Genomic DNA, 17807 nt, shown 5'->3' on the forward strand with positions numbered 1-17807 from the left:
GTTGTCATGAGATGCTGAGTCAGGTAACACACAAAGTCACTGCTAATTGTTTTGATGGACTGGTGTGATGTTGCCATGGAAAATTCCTGAAAGATTTAAAAGTGGGATAAATAGGGGTTGTAAAAGTACTCTTGTGTTTATTGCGGCAAGTGGACAGCTCAGAAAATGAAAACTAATTAACAAAATAAAAATCAATTCTTTGCTTGCAGTTGGAGTTGTTTCAATAATTTCCTTTCATTAAATAGAGGTAAATTTTTTTTTTCTTATTAGCTTGACACCTTTTAATTACTTACAACAAAAGAGAGACTTTAATGCAGGTATTAGATGCCACACTGTTCAGCCATGCACAATTCAGTGGGAACTCAACAATTGCCTTTAAATGCTACACCACTCTCAGATCCTCCACATGCCCTTTCTAGCACTCTCCTGCTTTGACTCCTTTACTTCCTCATTAAATTGCAGTGCAGAGGAATACATTCTTCCAGGAAGGAAGAGAAGCATGACAGTCTTTAAGATTTTTACTTCTTCACAGACTCCTATTCACAGAAAAATACAGGAACCAATCATCAGGAACAGTACTGAGAAAGAAGAAGGGGGAATGGAGAAAACAATTGGGGTCTTGCAAAGGATGATTAAGCGAAGACAAGCAACAAGAGCTGGATCTGTGTTAGGGAAAAGGAGCGCTGAGGGAATGTGACCCTTCATCTAAACTCCTATACCTCTTTTCAGTAAATACATTTATGTGTCTCCCTTGTTACTTCATTTTTATAAATTAGCATTGCTAAAATATACCTCTTCACACTCTTTTGAAATGTGCCTTTCCTGGCCAGCGATTTCTCTTCTGTGCTCCGATTGAAAGACTAGCTCCAAAGACGTGCCACACTTGTGCGGCACAGTGTTCTTCTTTTGGAACTCTTAGCAGCTGAAACCATCCCCATTTATCAGACTGATAAAATCTGATAAAAAATTGATAAATCAGTTTACAGTCACTTGATCATTTTGTCCTGCCACCTGTTTCTGTTCTCTTCCCCTATCTGGTACTCTCTGCTCACTTAATATGTTGAAAAAAAAAATGGAAAAAAAAAGAAAAGAAAGGAATTATTTCTCACATTTTTATTTATCAGTTGGTTATTTTTTCAGTGAAGAACAATAAGTAAAAAGAAGGGAAAGAATCCAGGCTCCATTAAAATAGAAAACCTTTGAGTTTAGACAGGATAGAATATCACCTCAAATGTTCACCTTTATGTCCTCAAATGATTTCATATAGATAGTATCACTTAACCAGTGACAATTTTTTAAATATTTGAATCTGCAATGGTCAGATCCCTGCTGTTAGCACATGCTCTTTGTTGCAGAGATAAAGCTATCATAAAGCGCTCTTTGCTTTCAGAAGTGATCATGAAATTCAATGGACCAAATTTCATAGAAACACTTTTCTATGGGGGAAAAGAAAGCCTCAAGGTAAAGGCTGAATAACAGTGACAAAAGAACATCTGCAAATATGAATGAAGTCCTCTTTCAGCATGAAGCTAGGAATAGGAATGAATGTGGAAGCCAGAATAAATGTCACAGTTCAAAGCTGTAATGTTAGAAAGATAACATCACAGTCTTAGTTGCTGCCTCTGAAAGATGAAACGTTTTGTTCTTTTCAGGATAAGCTGTGAAGGAGTTTGAAGGCTAGTCTAAGTCTAGATTAACTACTTAACACCATTTGATTTTGAATTTTTCTGTGTTTTTTGCTTGAATAATTTTCATCACACTGTGAGATTTAAGGCTAAATAATCAAAGGACCTAGAACTAGTTAGATATTTTAATTAAATAGCTATGTATGTCATCTCTGATCCAGGTAATATGTCTGATGATCCTATTCTAGCTTTGCTTAACACTTTTTCATGCGGTTGTAACCCAAAGCACAGAGAAGAATGAAATGTATGATATATTTATGTATATACCGAAGCCTGTGTGCTTAGTTATACCGAGGTCAGGTGCTTAGACAGTGTCTTCCATGTTTGAGAATTAATGTTACAAAATGATTGTTTGCAAATGCCTCCTTGGTAAGGCTTTTAACATTATTAACATAGAATCCTTGAAATTTTTGCTTTAGGTCAAGTTGTGTTTTCTCAAATGCCATGGGTGAGGCATAGAAAACAATATAAAGTAAGATTCTGAGCAATAGTCCAACCTCTGGCATGCTTGTATCTATCAGGAAGCAATCAGAGAATAAGTATAAAAGGCAGATGTGATGTCAAACACAAAATACATTAGAAATTACAGGAAATAAAGTGTTGTAGGAAATTTAAGGAAAAGCTTACAAAAGAGTTACCAAATTTCCTCATGTCTGCTCATGGCAGTAGTGAGAAGAGCAAAACTGGGCATGAAGTCCTAAGTGATGATATTGATGACAAGGTGTTGCTTGTACCCTGGGGATCAAATGGCAGGTTCCATGCACAAAGAATAGAGAATGAGATGCACATTTGACATGGACAAACAGTACAGCTATATCTTGTTTAGCAAGGTTCCAATTCATACTAAGTAGTATGAATTCATTCATATCTACTCTGTGACACCTTGAACACTCAATGTATAATTTATACATGTGTAAATTTACTTCCTTTACTGCTTTTCTTACAGAAAATACAGAGATTACACGTGCCGTTAGCAATCTAACAAATTAAACTGGTTAACTTGATCAGCAACAGGAAGAATTTTATTTCACATCATAAACATATGAGAAAGGTACCAGCCATCCACACAAAAGATGGTTGTTAAGATTAATCCAGTTGCAAAACTTCACTTAGAACTGAACATGAATCACATTAGAGTATTCTTCTAGATTTGTATATACATACACATACATGTCCATAAAATATGCACATATATATGTACATAATAAACAGATATTTGGAGTAGTATTAGGAGAGAAATCTTAACGTACACAGAAAGATTTTAGTTCTCTTATGACCTGATCAAAATCCTAATGTATCCTCAGCAAGTTCAAATAGCATTTACATAGGTCTCCTCTCAAAGCCATTACAACCTACAATTAACAAGGACATCAGCAACAAGTAACAAATTTAAATTGTACATAAGGAGTTTAGCTGGCTTTGTTCTCTCTCTAAGATCCTGAAGTCTGATAGCTTGAGGGAACATCTGAACAACAATCTGAAAAAGGTCTGTAAACCTGGATGGGGATAATGGCAGGAAACATTTGGTGTTGTATTGCTTATCCTGACACTTCCACCATTACATTTTCCAGGTCACAAATGTGAAATAATCTGTTATTTATTTTCCCTATAGCAGCAACTAAGTATTTAGTACTTACTTAAGCAGATATAATTAAGTTTCATACTATTTCTAGAGGTATGAATAGCCTAATAACATTCCCCAGTTTAAGGGATCTTTTTGACTTCAGATTGTACTTTTTCAAAGGATCTCGAATCTCTCTGGGAAAAGAAATACTAAAAAGAACTTTCCTTGAAGAATGGAATTTCTTTCACTTATGCAATTAGTTGCAATCTTCCTGCCAGTGTTCTCAAGCTTCCTGTGTATCACACACTGAAAAATCTGAACTGATTTAATAGGACATGCACAGTAAAAATGATACCAGAAAATGCTGGACTTATTATTTCCATGCTATACAGGTGAATAACACATGCACTGTAAAAATGTGTCAAGGTCCGCACAAAACAGTGTCTGGTTTAAATCAGTGTTCAGAAGATGCAAGTGGATGGCTGGATGTCCAAGGATCCAGAGAGAGGAAAAAATTTCTCATGTTTTGAAAAATATTTGTGTGATACTAGGAATTGTATCTAGAAGAATCCAGAAACATATATGATAGCCCTACTCACTTCTCTCTACCTTTCTGTAGCATGTGGGAAGGTCAGCAAATCAAAGAGAAAGGTCACTATTATGCCACAAACAGATGTAAAAAAAAAAAGCAAAAATGGTGCTTGGAAACAGAAAATGAACTAGATTAGAAAGCATTTAAAAAGTAAAGGATAGCATTGTTAACATTGGAAGATTTTCATTTAATTAGAATTTGTCTTTTATAATTAAATGTGCCAACACTGGATAATTGCCATAGATGGCCATGAATTCAATAAGTTTGTGAGGGGTGTATGATAATTTTCTTCAAGATAAACATCAGAACAATCAACAGATCTGCTTCCAGTTTTAATCTGGAAAACTACAATGTTGTTTTCTATTTTGCAAATGTTTTGTGGAATTAAAATTGAACTGAATGAAGACAAGGTCAACTAAAGCTCAACTTTTTTTCCCAACTGTTTTTCTGTACAGTTATGTCTGATCATAGGATCAATAAAGCACAAACTGCTTACCCTGTATGGATGAAGCACCAAATTAAATGTGATGTATGAAAAGATGCCTGTGGGCACGTACCCATTTTACACAGAAAATCCCACGGCAGCACTGTAAGCTGAAGACTGACCATCTAGGTCTACCTCAGGAGTCCTGAAGACAGTTACTTCTTGACTGGTAGCGTGATGGTGTATAATAAGAGGTGACTACGAGGAAGTGGACTGGCTGTGCTTTGTGAGCTAGTATTCTCCATTGCATGAAGATGCAAATCCCAATAACTGTTGATATATGCCATTTAATAATAAAAATGTAATAATAATATCAGCCTAAAATCTAAAAGAAGAGCTAATTCATATAACATGTATGTATACAACCAAAAACTTAAATGCTCATTTTAAGCATTTGAAAGTGAAATACATTAAAAATTGAATTAAATATATTAAATATTGCTTCAAGAAACATCTGGACTTTTCTCCCTGTTTCTCTCATATCTCTATTGTACCTATCCAATTTAAACCAGATATCTCTTTCTTTTTCAGATATGGTCTGGGTCATGCTGAGAAGCTTAAAATTTGACTTTTCCATAAATTAATACATATTTCTTGTCAAATCAAATAATAATTTTTATATACTGAACACATTCAGTAATGAATGGGACAGAAATTAAAATCTAAGAAACCAGAATTACTTCTTTAGGCCAATTATTTCAAAGGACTGTTTGCGTGTGTGTGTGTGTGTTTCACATGAGTAAAAAGAAAGGGTATATGTTGAAAAATAATTTACTAGTTAATTTATGTTCCTGTCTTAGAATATCCTTTCTAGCCTAGAAGCTTGTTCATACAATGCCAACCTTATTGCACCTGTCATTTGCTGTTTATATTACTAAAAGTAAATACTCCATGGTTTATTTAGAATAAAATCCTTTGGGCCATCAGTGGTTTAATTGTTCTTGTGCATTAATTTGATGTCAGAGGATGGAAAAACTACCTAGCAGAAGACATATAAGCTGGAATAATTGCTGTAGAGTTGCAATACCAGCAGTATTTAGCATTTAACTATTGGCATGATTTTAAGATCTACTCCCTAACTAATACTGTAATGCAGAGACCATGAAACTTTGAGAATTGGGACCTACCCTCTATCTAAACACCTGGTTCTGCTCCCTACAGGGGCAGTGTGTTTTGAAGACACTGACCTCAATAAAAGGAAGATAAACCAAGTTTCTCAAAATTGCAACTGTCATGACTGTGACTGAACACTGTGCTATGTAACAGCCACGCTGCAAGCATTGACCTTCTGTTCTGGAAGAGCCACCACCAGGTAGCAGATTGTCTGCGGTGCTGCTTCTCACTAGATTTCAGTCTGTATTCCCATTTCACAGAATGGAAAAACTGAACTAGAGAGAAAGCCCTAATTATATTTTCCTCAAATTCAAAGCTGCTGGCATTAGTTCTCTGTCAGAATGCAAGCTTTATCTTCACAGGACTTTGCAATGAAAGTGGATCAGCTCCAGGGTAGTGCTGGGCTATGGCTGCTGCTGCAGTGAATCACAGCTTCAGATATAAGCCTCTCATATTCCAGGCAAATGTTCAAATCCTTCTGTCACTGAGTTCATCTTCTCCAATCTCCTGATCTGTTCTATTTGCTTAGCACAAGTTGCTAAGAAAAGAGAAATGATGTCTTTGTGCCACAGAGTCGAAGTGGGGAAGGTACAGCTCCTGGTTACCGAGGGATGTATCCATGCCCGCCTGCCATGGTGCCCAAACGCCAGATGTTCCACATATTCCGGTTCCAGCAGCAGTTAGATGTGTGTTAAGGTGTATTACCTAAGTTTCTGTCAGTAGTGATAATGGTAAGTCACACAAGAAAGACAATCCCATAAAATAACAAATGAAAAAACCTAGAGGCATTATGTCATCAGAAAAAAAAACATACCTATTTGACTAGTAAGTGAACCTGGAGGCACTGCTTGGAAATGCTTATTTCCTTTTTTGTTATTGATTCACTTAATCTTGTGAATCTATCACTTTCAATTATGTTATAAAAATGAAATAGTGGATCATATATAAGTTGATTAACAGCAACATGTTGGTAACATGACTTAATCATTCCTGGTGGGATTACTATTTCTTTTCTTGATTCTTTAATTTCAAACAACTTTGGCTTTTCTTTTCAGCAATAAAATCACAAATCATGTAATTCATCCTGGGATAATCTCATAAAAATAATCACAAAGGTATACAGAAAAAGGAAAGTGTGTGAAAGAATAAGACAGAAAAGAATCCCCCAGCTGACAAAGAGGAGAGATTTAAAGGTCACCATCAAAACAGGCTGCAAATCCAAACATCAGACAGGACAACAAAACCAATTAGCAAAATTGTGTTGTTGATGTTTGAAACGTAACTATCTTAACAGAGTATAGACATGTTATGTAACCAAACACTTTTGGGAAATCTCAGTTGCTTTCAAAATAAAAGGTCTATGTAATTTTTATTAGGAGCTAAAGATTCTTTAAAAATAATTTTTGATGTGCATATGTTAGAGCTTATATGGACAAAAAGTGTTCATAGTGTAGCTTGAAGCCTGACACCCCAAAGTGTGACTGTGCTTCATTTGCCTGAATCAACATCCTAGGACCCACTGAGACCCTGTGCTGTCTCCAGTGAAATGGTGTTGATCTCCCAGGGAAAAATGCTGCAGCCCAGCATTTCATTTGTTGTGTGTGACCATTAATTTAATTTGTGATTACTAGCAAAGTACAGGAAGATATATACAGATGAATTATTGATCTGCTTTTGGGCACTAATTAGAGCAGGTTTACAGTTAATATCTACAGCACACTTTAACCTGTATGCAATAAACACAAATTTAATTTGTCCTCTGCTGTTCTTGTGATTGAGTGTATGAAAACAAATCTGCATTATATTCCTAATAAAGCATTTGCGACTTAACATTTTGGTTTGCAGACATCATTCTCCTTGTTCTATATCTGTAGAAAGAACAGAGATTGTCAGTACACAACTCTGACAGAAGGCAGGGCTGGCGGTAAATTTAGCTGCATGTTAGTATTTGCTTTGCAGCAGATAAAAGGCTTTACTAAGAAAATACAGTCAAAATGAAACCCCAGACATTTTAGAGTAGTAAAATAGTGATTTAGCATATGATTATATACTGATAATGCCTTTCTGCTTTTCCTTTCTTCTTCCCCACCTCACTGAGGCTAGGTTATAGCATTTACTACCATATGGCAGCAAAGCTGAAGCTCCATTGAAGGCTTCTGCTGACACTGTACCCCTGTTGGCTGAGTGGGCAGCGCTGCCACAGCAGTGCTCCTTTCTTCCCTTTGCCGTGGGAAACAATCGTTTCAAAGAAGAGCTTTGGCTGTAGGCAGTTTAAAATAAGAAGCCTGATTGCCTGTGCTGCCAGCACAAACTTCGTGTCACACTTTACCATTAGGATTTGATCTCAGGTTTTGAGTAACCCATAATGGTGCTACACTTCCAGGTAAGCAAAACGAGACTTAACAAATCATCATCTCTCAGCAGGATCCTCTCTTACCAATTCATTTTTATACTGTTTTTAAAGGCAACATGTTTCAGATGATCCTCTACTCTAATATGACAGAAAAAATGTGACATAATCTATGTATTAAGTAAATCAATAAAATGAAGATATATACCTGAAATAACAGTTCTAATTTCTTTATCTTTGTTACTTTAAAAACTCTATTAATACTAATTATATTCACATTAGGGTTTTTGCATTAACATTCACAATTACTTCACTGCTTAGTATTGTTAGATTTTTTATACCTTCAAGAACAGAAAATAATTTCTCCTTCTTCTCTTGAGGCTTAAAAGCAGGTTTAAGTCCACAGACAGAGGAGTACATTCATCCTTGTAATTCCTCCTGCCTTCTACTGCCTCCAGGTGATGCTCAGACATCAAACCGAGCACATGCAACACACACTCACTAAAAATTCTCGTACACTGTATGTTTATATGTATATACATATGTGTGTATGTGTATAAAGATTAAAGATTACAAAACCAAGTATTAACAGTTAGGAGACATAAGAATTAAAATTTGCTTGTACAATCCTAGTCTTCTTCTCTACATATATTCTGAAACAATGCACGATGAACCAATGTATTTTTCCATGAGATCACCATGTCACTTAGTACACAAATGATTAAGATAAGCTAATGAGCAGCTATAAAATATGTTGTTTTCTCCTCCTTGTTCAATGTTATCACCCCACTTAAATCCTGATTTGAAGACAGGAAGATTAATTTCCTTGTTTACTCTTCAGTAATACTCATCACTACAGTGTTCTAGTGCTTCAGACACTGATCCACATTTCCTCAGCACCTATGTAACATAAAAGGGCCTTGATTGCATGCTTAGGTAGAGAACTAGATAAAAAAAAATTAAAAAAAATATGACTAATTAATAGGGCACAGATCTGAGAGTATTTAATCCCAATTTTTCAGAACAATCGGTGATAAATGACACTAACTAAATTTATAATACAGCCTCCTATATCAGGTGCAGTTACAAATGCTCTAATGCTGTATGTATTACCTAACCATAATCAGCCTGTATCATCTCACACTATCCTCTCAGAAATAAGAAATACATTTATTTAATATCTATGGGACGTTTCATTTGTTTTGTTTAATAACTTCTTTAGTTTCAGTCTAGAAGTTTTGGAATAAGAAAAAAGGAAATCAGTTCATTGGGATACTATTCAACAGTCTGAAATAAAACATCACCTCCTTTGCTAGTAATTTGCCAGCAGTCCTCTGCCTTGGTCATCACACATTTTTCAAGTAAAGCAACAAGTCACTTTTATTTATCTACAGAAACTGTTTTCTGTGTAATGAATTAGTCAATGATCTTATGAGAACAGTAGTGCCTTATTCCCAGCCTGTGTTCCTTTCCTCACTCTCCATCAGCCCAGATCTGCAGACTGCAATTACTAGTCCCAATCTATTATCTCAATTTCATTTGATTCCTTAGTCCAGAGGACGATTTGCATAGCAAAATTGTTGTACCTAACCTACCCACATGCCAACCCTTTTAAATGGATGATAAGAGCAGCCATACTGGTCTACATCACCCATGGAACCTTTCTCACAGGGATTCTCCATGAGCTGGAACCCCATTGGGATTTATTTCAGTGCATGCAGATAAATATTTGTGCATTTAGGTATGATGAGGTGGTACATGTTTTGCTAAATTTCAGTGGACAAATACAACGATTGTACATACTACTCTGAAGCACAAATCTTTGAAAACATGCTTTCAAAAATTTCGAAGTATTGCATATTGATTTAATTGTCTAAGTTACTAACTATCAGTTTCTGGTAGGTTCACTTCTTATTCTGCAAAAGAATGTCATTTTGTCATGTATATTGCAGAAAGGGACAGATATGGATGGGATATGTTGATAGTAACAAAGCAACAGGTTTGCAAAGAGACAGACATTTGGTCAACTTTGGTGGAGTAGCTCTACTGTCTTCAGATGATTCAGGCCAGTTCAATACAAGTAAGAGCATCCCCTATACATCTGCCATTTAAATTTTGGAAGACTTCATTATGTGCATTTTTTATGAGTTAACACACGTTAAAAAAAAAATCCAGGCAAAACTCCAAGAAACAAATCAGTTTGTAAGTGAATATAATGACACTGCTGAGCTACTTGATGAAGGACTTCTATCTTCAAATATATGAGTTATTTTTCATAGCTATTTACTTCAAAATCAAAACCTGTATGTACTTTAAAGCAAATGTAGAAAAAACTCTCCTTCAACAGTCATGTGTGAATCATGTGCAGTTCAGTCTAAAAAAGGCAACTCCACAAGGAGCCACTAGAGTATAAGAAATTTCACTTTGTAAATTCATGAGAAATATAGTTAGTCAAATCCAGACAATGAATTATTAATGGTTCTGAGTGAAGGGGGAGAATTGTACATACCGTACAACTGACAAAGAACACTTTGGCATCCAAATACCAAGAAAAAACCCGAATATAAAATAAACAGTAGCTGACAATATGAAAACATTTTTCTATCTCAAAGCTGCCAATCTAGCTGCGAAATATATAGTTTGAAGATGTTGTCCTTTATTTACATAAAGAATGAAATGCTAGAGGCATGAATTATGTCATCAATCTGTCTCTGGTATTTCTGAGTTGCATCCCCATCTTTTAGTCAGTAGTATCTGCTTGTCTAAACAGCTAGCTTTAAAGAGGAAAAATTGCCATCAGCTACATTTTTTGAGTACACAAAAACCAGCAGTGTGGCTACTGTATTAGATAACAGAAAACAAAAGCTGGCAACACACTGTGACAATGGTCAAACTCTCAAAGTGTAGTTGCATACTTCTAGTTATTCCTACTTTTCCATACTTCTGACATGTGTATCACATCCTTCATTTCTGATTCCTGGAAGCTGCCAATCTACCCACTCTATGTCAAGTTGATTAAATATAGAATCATATACACTAAGGACAGGAGTTTGACATGACAACTATTATGATTTCCCTTTCAACAAGCTGAATTCCTTTCAAGATTTGCAGACTACATTGGTATGAGAAGAAATAGTTGTCTGACCTGAAATTTAAACACAATTCAACATCAAATATGTCAAATGTATTGAGTTTCACTTGTCCTCTCCAACAAGCACACGTTCCCCTGTATCCTGAAAGGTATCCTAAACCCAAATCTTTCCCCCTTTTCTCTGTTTCAAAATCTTACTGTCAGGACTCTGGCATAAAAAGGTCTTGCAAATCCATAGCAACCTAATTTTCAATCTGCATCACCAAAAATAAGTGTGCATGCGTGGCTTCCTCCACCTCCCCCCGGTCATACGGTCTGCTGACAAATTCAGTATTTGGAGGGGAAGGGATTAGTCATTGGAGCAGCAAGGGAGAACTAAGGACTCCTTACAAAAGGAGTGCCTTCAAACCGTGTGTCTGCTACTCATCACTCCCTTCACGTGACAATTCAAAAATACTTGGCATGTTTTATGGCAAGTTGCAGTTTTGAAAATAAAAATATAATAATGAGACCTCTCTGAAAGCTACCCTGTGGTTTGGAATATGAATACTGGTCCCAGTGGAGGCAGATTGGAGGCCAAAGTGCAGATGAAATGGGGAGGGGTGTAAGGTTATTAGCTTTAGACATGTGTCTCCAAAATGTATCTTACAGATCTTCACCACGTAGCTATGCTGTTTTATTTACGTCAATTCCTTAGTTTTGGTTGGGTGCTTTTTAAAATAGACCATATATAAAAACATCGATTTCATAGTTGTTATACACATGATATAACTGAAATAGCATTTAGCAATATTTAGAAAATATTATATCTTTAGAAAATATTGTATCTTTCTGTACATGTACAATACCATTTTTCAAGGATCATTTGACGTACTTTGAACTCATTTTGCACACACACTGTACACAAAGACAACATTGCTAAGAGCTCTAAAACTATTTCAAATTTTGCTTTTTAAATTATTTGAAGACCTAATTTAATTGCTACTTAAACAGCTTTTTTTAAAATACATTTTTACATGTATTATATATTGATATTCAGTAAAAGCTTTTACACCCAGAGAAACATTCTTCTATAACTCTAAATATGCCAAGAGGTCCCTGAAGCACTCAGAAAAGGATCAATACTGTAGAAAACATCAGACACATCCAGCTTCCTTTTTCTCCTTAAAGCATTAGCAAGTGTTTTATGTAACTTCATGCTAAAAAACTTCACATAATGTCATGACCCCTGACAATTCAGTATCATATCTGGCAACTTTCAAAAGGTATGTGTAAGGCTACCTGAATGGGAGGAGAAGATAAATATTAGTAGATTAATAGTAATATCTTTTTCTCTAAATAAAATTCAGTGCAAGTCTGGAAAAAAAGTACATTGGTAAGTATTAGAGACACTTGAGTAGAGCCAGTTACTGTGTACAGCAGACACTGTCAATGTAACTAATTTAATCACTGGAACTAACTGAAGAAAAAACACAGTTAATTGTGGTCTTATGTAAGGAGTGACATCAGTCAATGTCTCAGTACTGGAAAATAATGCAACCTGTGGGGCTTTTAAATCTGGCAGGTGGCAGACTGTGATGTTGGCAAGGAGAAAAAGCAAGAGCTATTTCATTTTTAAAGTCAGAATTCTCTGTTCAAAGTCAGGAGAGTTCTAATATTTTTTTCTTTTTCCTTTTCTTTGCCCTCTGCCAGTTTGGCATTTACATGGAGTCAATTGTTCTAGGTTCAAGTCTGGCAACTCTGGAACTCCAGCAATTTAAATTTTATTATTATAATTTATTTCAAATTGCAGATTTGTGCTAACCCTGACACAAAACGCTAATACAAGCACAAATCACTGTCAATGCAGCATTTATAATAATGGTTTTCCTTAAAGGAATATTTGAGAAAAACATAAGTAGTCCTTATGTCTTTATACTACTTTTGGAAAGTCTTCCTTGGGAATGTTTTCTGTTATGCAACTTGCTCTGTTATGTGAAATGGCTGGTCATTTGGCACACATTTTGAAGATAGGATGTGGAATATGCTGGGCTGAGAGACCAGCAAAGGTACTAGTGTCCAATGACCTGAGTTCTGTGACCATGCAGGACAGCTGATTCACTTTTCTGGGTCCACGATGGTGGGAAGAAGAGCAGATAGCAAAGAAGAAAGATGTGTCTACCTTACAACTGACCTAATATTTAGTTTTATGATGATGACAGCAAAGCTGCTGATTGTTTATATGCTACCTGAGTGACCTCAAAGACATCTTCATAGAGAAAAGAAAACATGGTGCTCTCTTACAGGTAGGAAAATCCAAGTACAGTGAGCTGAAAGGACCAGGACACATTTATCTGATAGACCACTGGCAGAGCTAGCAACAGAACGCAGTTTCCAGCTTTAACGTACTATTGAACTATGGCACCCTTTTGGTGAAGAAATAAAAACCAGGCACATATAGATATACTTGGATTAACTGGATTGAACTTTGATTAATTTCAGCACAATTAAATTCTTAATTCTGACAGAGCACTGGCTCATTAGAGTCTGGAAGTTGTGGCTGAACTGCTGGAAATGGCACAACAATTCTCTACTCTCATTTCTGTAGACAGGACTTCTGTAACACCAGGCTGTGGGCACTGAAGACATTCAGCAGGATGTAAAACTAAGCCATCATGTTTAGCTCTAAATAATTTGATGGGAAAATATTTCGCTATTTCTTTTTGGAGGTTCCCTTCAAGGGCATAGACTTGTTTTTCCACTAACAAAACTTCTATTGTTCTTCTTTAAGCAGTGAATTGCAAGAAACAATATTTTACTGGGCTTTTCAATAAACCACTTTGAGCTTCTTGGCTTTGCAGACATGCAATGAATGAGTAACAAATGATTCTTGAAGGATCAGAGGAACTGGCAGTGAATGAGATTACATGCTACATCCTGCTGCTATCTTAGCAGCACTCATGAATAGGAATTCTAGAGAATTTAGATTATTATTATCTATTAGAAGATAGAAATATTAGAACTATATTACTACAGGCATATACATTTCTAAATCAAACTATTATCTCCTAAAAACTAGCATCTGCATTTCAGGTCTACACATCTCAAAATGTAGCATTTAAATGAAAAATGTATGAGCAAGCATAGTAATTCTGTGTGAGGAAATTAAATTTTACTGAATTTTCCGCATTCGTATTTCTGAAAAAGCTTTAAACACTGCTTATATATTTTCCTTAAGGATTATCAGTCTGTGAATTCCTTTCTTGGAGAAATATGTTCATTTCTTCCCAAACGTTACAGAAGAATACAAAATGCCTGAGAGTTTATCTTTCAGATAAATGAGCAAAAGCGACTTTTTCTTGCTAATTCCCAAGTATAAGCAAGTATATTCCTCCATGCCATAAATCACAAATATACAAGAAGTCCAACCAACTTTCCAACAAAAGATGCCTCCTTTGGATTTAATGTATAAAATATAAGCATTCTATCCTAAGACAATGACAATGCTTTTACCACCAGTGAATGACTGAGATACACAGACCAAGGGCAGCTGCAACTTGTGTTGCCAACAACTTATGCAGCTTTTCTTACCTTTTCATTGTGCTGTAGTAGAAAATGCATACAGGTAGTTACCATGGTAATTCCTGCTTCACATGATAATCACAAGCTGTTGTAGAGATATAAAGCATCTTCTTAAAGAAGCATGCATAGGTGCACATAGATCGCAGACAAGAAATTTTAGAAAAACTTCCTTGTTCAGTACATCTTAAATGAAATCAAATGGGAAAACATTAACACAGAAAAGATCATGTCAGGACTTCCCAAGCTAGACAACTGTAACATTGAAACACATTTGCTTGTTAATAGCTCAGTGGGCACAAAGGGTTAATTAGATTTTAAAACCTTAGGACATCAGTTGCATTACTTTCTTGTACAGTGCAAAGACTATTGCATATACTTTGCAAAAAAATCATAAAAATATTTTTTATTTTAATTTTAAAAAAAAATTGATTAAAAAGAATTCCTTTGTAAAATAGACCTGAAAGCACTCAATAGATATGTTAAGAAGGTATCTGTATGCATTAAACTTATGTGGCCACACAGAAAGAGTAGAATTAATCTGATTTTGAAATTCCGTTGTTTTTTTTTCAATATGGAAGTAATGAGCTTCATTGGTTAAACGTGTGGTTTAGTCTTTGGTCAAAACCTAAACACCAATGCCTGAAGAAAATATCCTAGCTACACAAACAGGAAAAAAAAACAAACCACCAAAAAACATTTCAAGCTTAGGAGTGTGCCCTAGCCTCAGTTTCTGCATCTGAGAACAGAGCTCTGCTTTTAGAGCAGCTTGTCTTTAACTGTGAAGCAATCCCTCATCAGACAACTCTCTCTCTGCTCTCTCAAGTTCTCATTTAGGCTGATCTAAAGCAATGCTTGGTGTGTGACTGGGGAAGGACATGAAAGGATGGAAGAAATACAAAATGATTCATTAAAAGCTGTTTGCTTACAGATGTGGGGGTAGCAAGGTGAGAAGGCGAAGGTAGTGTATCTCTCTCTCATCACCTTTCCTATTTCACTAACACAACTAGTGAGTTTTTGTGTGGCTTGCAACATGCAGAGCAGCAAAGCCCATTAGGCAGCTTTGTTGCTGTTCTCTGCACAATAGAGGCAGAGCGAGCTGCTTCTTTTTCTATTTCACATCAATTACAACCTGTGACAGTGATTTTTCACAGAATCTTTCTGCCCATTGGGCCAGGCATACAATAAAGTGTGGGCTTAGTATAAAAGCCTGGCCTCTTCTCCCTTAACAACCATAGAGAAACAATTCAATACAAAAAAGCTGAAGTGATATTACCACTACTGTCTACTACCAGGATTTATCACAAATTTGAAAGTACTGAAAATGAAAGTAATCCAGCTGTTCTCTCCTGATGGTCCAGTGGTTGCCTTTTAATTCCAATCAGTTCCACAGCCAAATTAACTAAGTTTACCTCACGTCTGTACGTCTGATGTTTAAATCCATCTCTGAAATCAGCATCCTAGACTTCTCAAGGTCTAGTAACAACTCGATAGCAATTTTGAATGTATTTTAAGAAGAGAAAATATTAAGATTATTTTAAAAGCTACTAAAATCTTACACAGTGAATCACAACACTATACACTGCATTTGTGCATTCCATATGAGTCTACTGCTGTTGTCAGGGCTTACCCCACATAATCCCAGTTAAGAGCAATGGTGATGAAATTCCATCACTGTAAAAGCCTAGGGAAACTTGGGTTTTCTCTCTGAGTGGAACCAGCATTACATAAGTAGTCTGCTAGACACCCCGCTCTTGACTCTTCAAGGCCACATAAGTGAAAGTTAGCATCTGGATTTAAGCCAACACATGTGATGAGCCCAGGTGTGATAGGTTTGGTGTGAAAGGGCTGATGAGTAACTAAGTTTTTCACTTTTCCTCAATTTTTAGTTAACTTCAAGGAAAAAACACAAAAAAAGGGATTGTAGAGATAGTTGTGAAGTCCAGCTGAGAGAGTGTGGGTAACTTCTAACTTGAAAGCCAAGACTGGTGCTCTTTGTCAAGTGAAGACAGAGACAGAAAATTAAACCGGCTCTAATTAGGGATAAAAATTAATGACATTTGATTCTGAGTATAGACAGCTGTGCAAGGAATGGAGAACTTCAGCTTCTACCAGCATCTGACGACAAGGAGGGGTCATAAGCACTTCACAAATGTTTTTTCCAGCTTTAGAAATGTTTTTCTTTTCACAAATTTTCTTTGTCTACTTTCCGTATCAGAGCAGACCCTATTTCTCCTGTTCATTGCCATAAGCTACTTACAGTTAACAAAACTTAGTCTCAGGAAAATGTCAAATATAATGAAAAAGAAAGAGGAAAAGTTATAAAAGAGAGAAATTTGGCAACAAGTTCTCCTATGGGTCACATTCTCACAGGTTCAGTAAGTTCTTCTGTTTCATCCACTAAAAAACATGCTACCACCTCACCTGCTTCTGCTGCTGCCACTGCTGCTCTGGTTTGTGTCACCATGGTATTGTCCATAAAAAGAACACCTCCTAAAGCACTGTATAATGTCAATGCCAGTTGACAAGGTGGAAAAACAGCTTTACTCTTGAAAAGCACCTAAAACGAACCACTGGAAGTTTACCCTTTTTCTTTCTTTGCCATGAATCAGATCATGAAAGAAATGGAGTGTAAGAACATTGATGAAGAAAGAAGAAAAAATTTATTATTGTAATGTGATGTTCAAGGATCATTTTGAGAATATTAGAATATATGATGGATCCAAAACTGGAGTAGAGGTCAGAAGAGAAAGTTTTGAAGTCCTCTAATATGAACTCCAACACTGAGAACCCTGAAGAAAGAGGAAATGCCACTGATTTGGCTGTTAGATATAATCAGTACAATGGGTGTTGTTCTAGCTCTTGGAAAGATAGAGCACCACAACTTAACAAAATAAAAATTGAGGTTATGATTAAACTAGGAGATAGTGGGAAAGTGCTAAAAAATAACAGAAGGCAGGTCAGAAAGTTTAAAATATTTTTTATTAAACTGCCTGTTGATTCTGTACGTTGACCACAACTGGTTTACATCTAGAGCAAAGCCAATTCTTAAAAGAATGGAAACACTCACCTATCAGCCAGACTCCCACACAGATATATCTGAGAATCTCCACGGAGATTCCAAAGACACTTTAGATTATAACTATCATACTGAGACTTTAAAATAAGCCACAGTGAACATTAAGGTACTAATGACTGTGGGGAGAAAGTGGTGAAATATTTTTGTTAAAAATGAGGGTAAATGGGACCCTCCATCCATCACTAACTGATATTTATGAATATATTCTCTAGTTGTAGAAATCTGCAGATCTGATTTATCTCAATATCCTCCAGTGGTAACAGGAATCTGGGGAGTGGATGAAGCCTGGGA

The sequence above is a fragment of the Falco biarmicus genome, chromosome 10 (assembly GCF_023638135.1).
Source record: "Falco biarmicus isolate bFalBia1 chromosome 10, bFalBia1.pri, whole genome shotgun sequence".
Taxonomy (NCBI): Eukaryota; Metazoa; Chordata; class Aves; order Falconiformes; family Falconidae; genus Falco; species Falco biarmicus.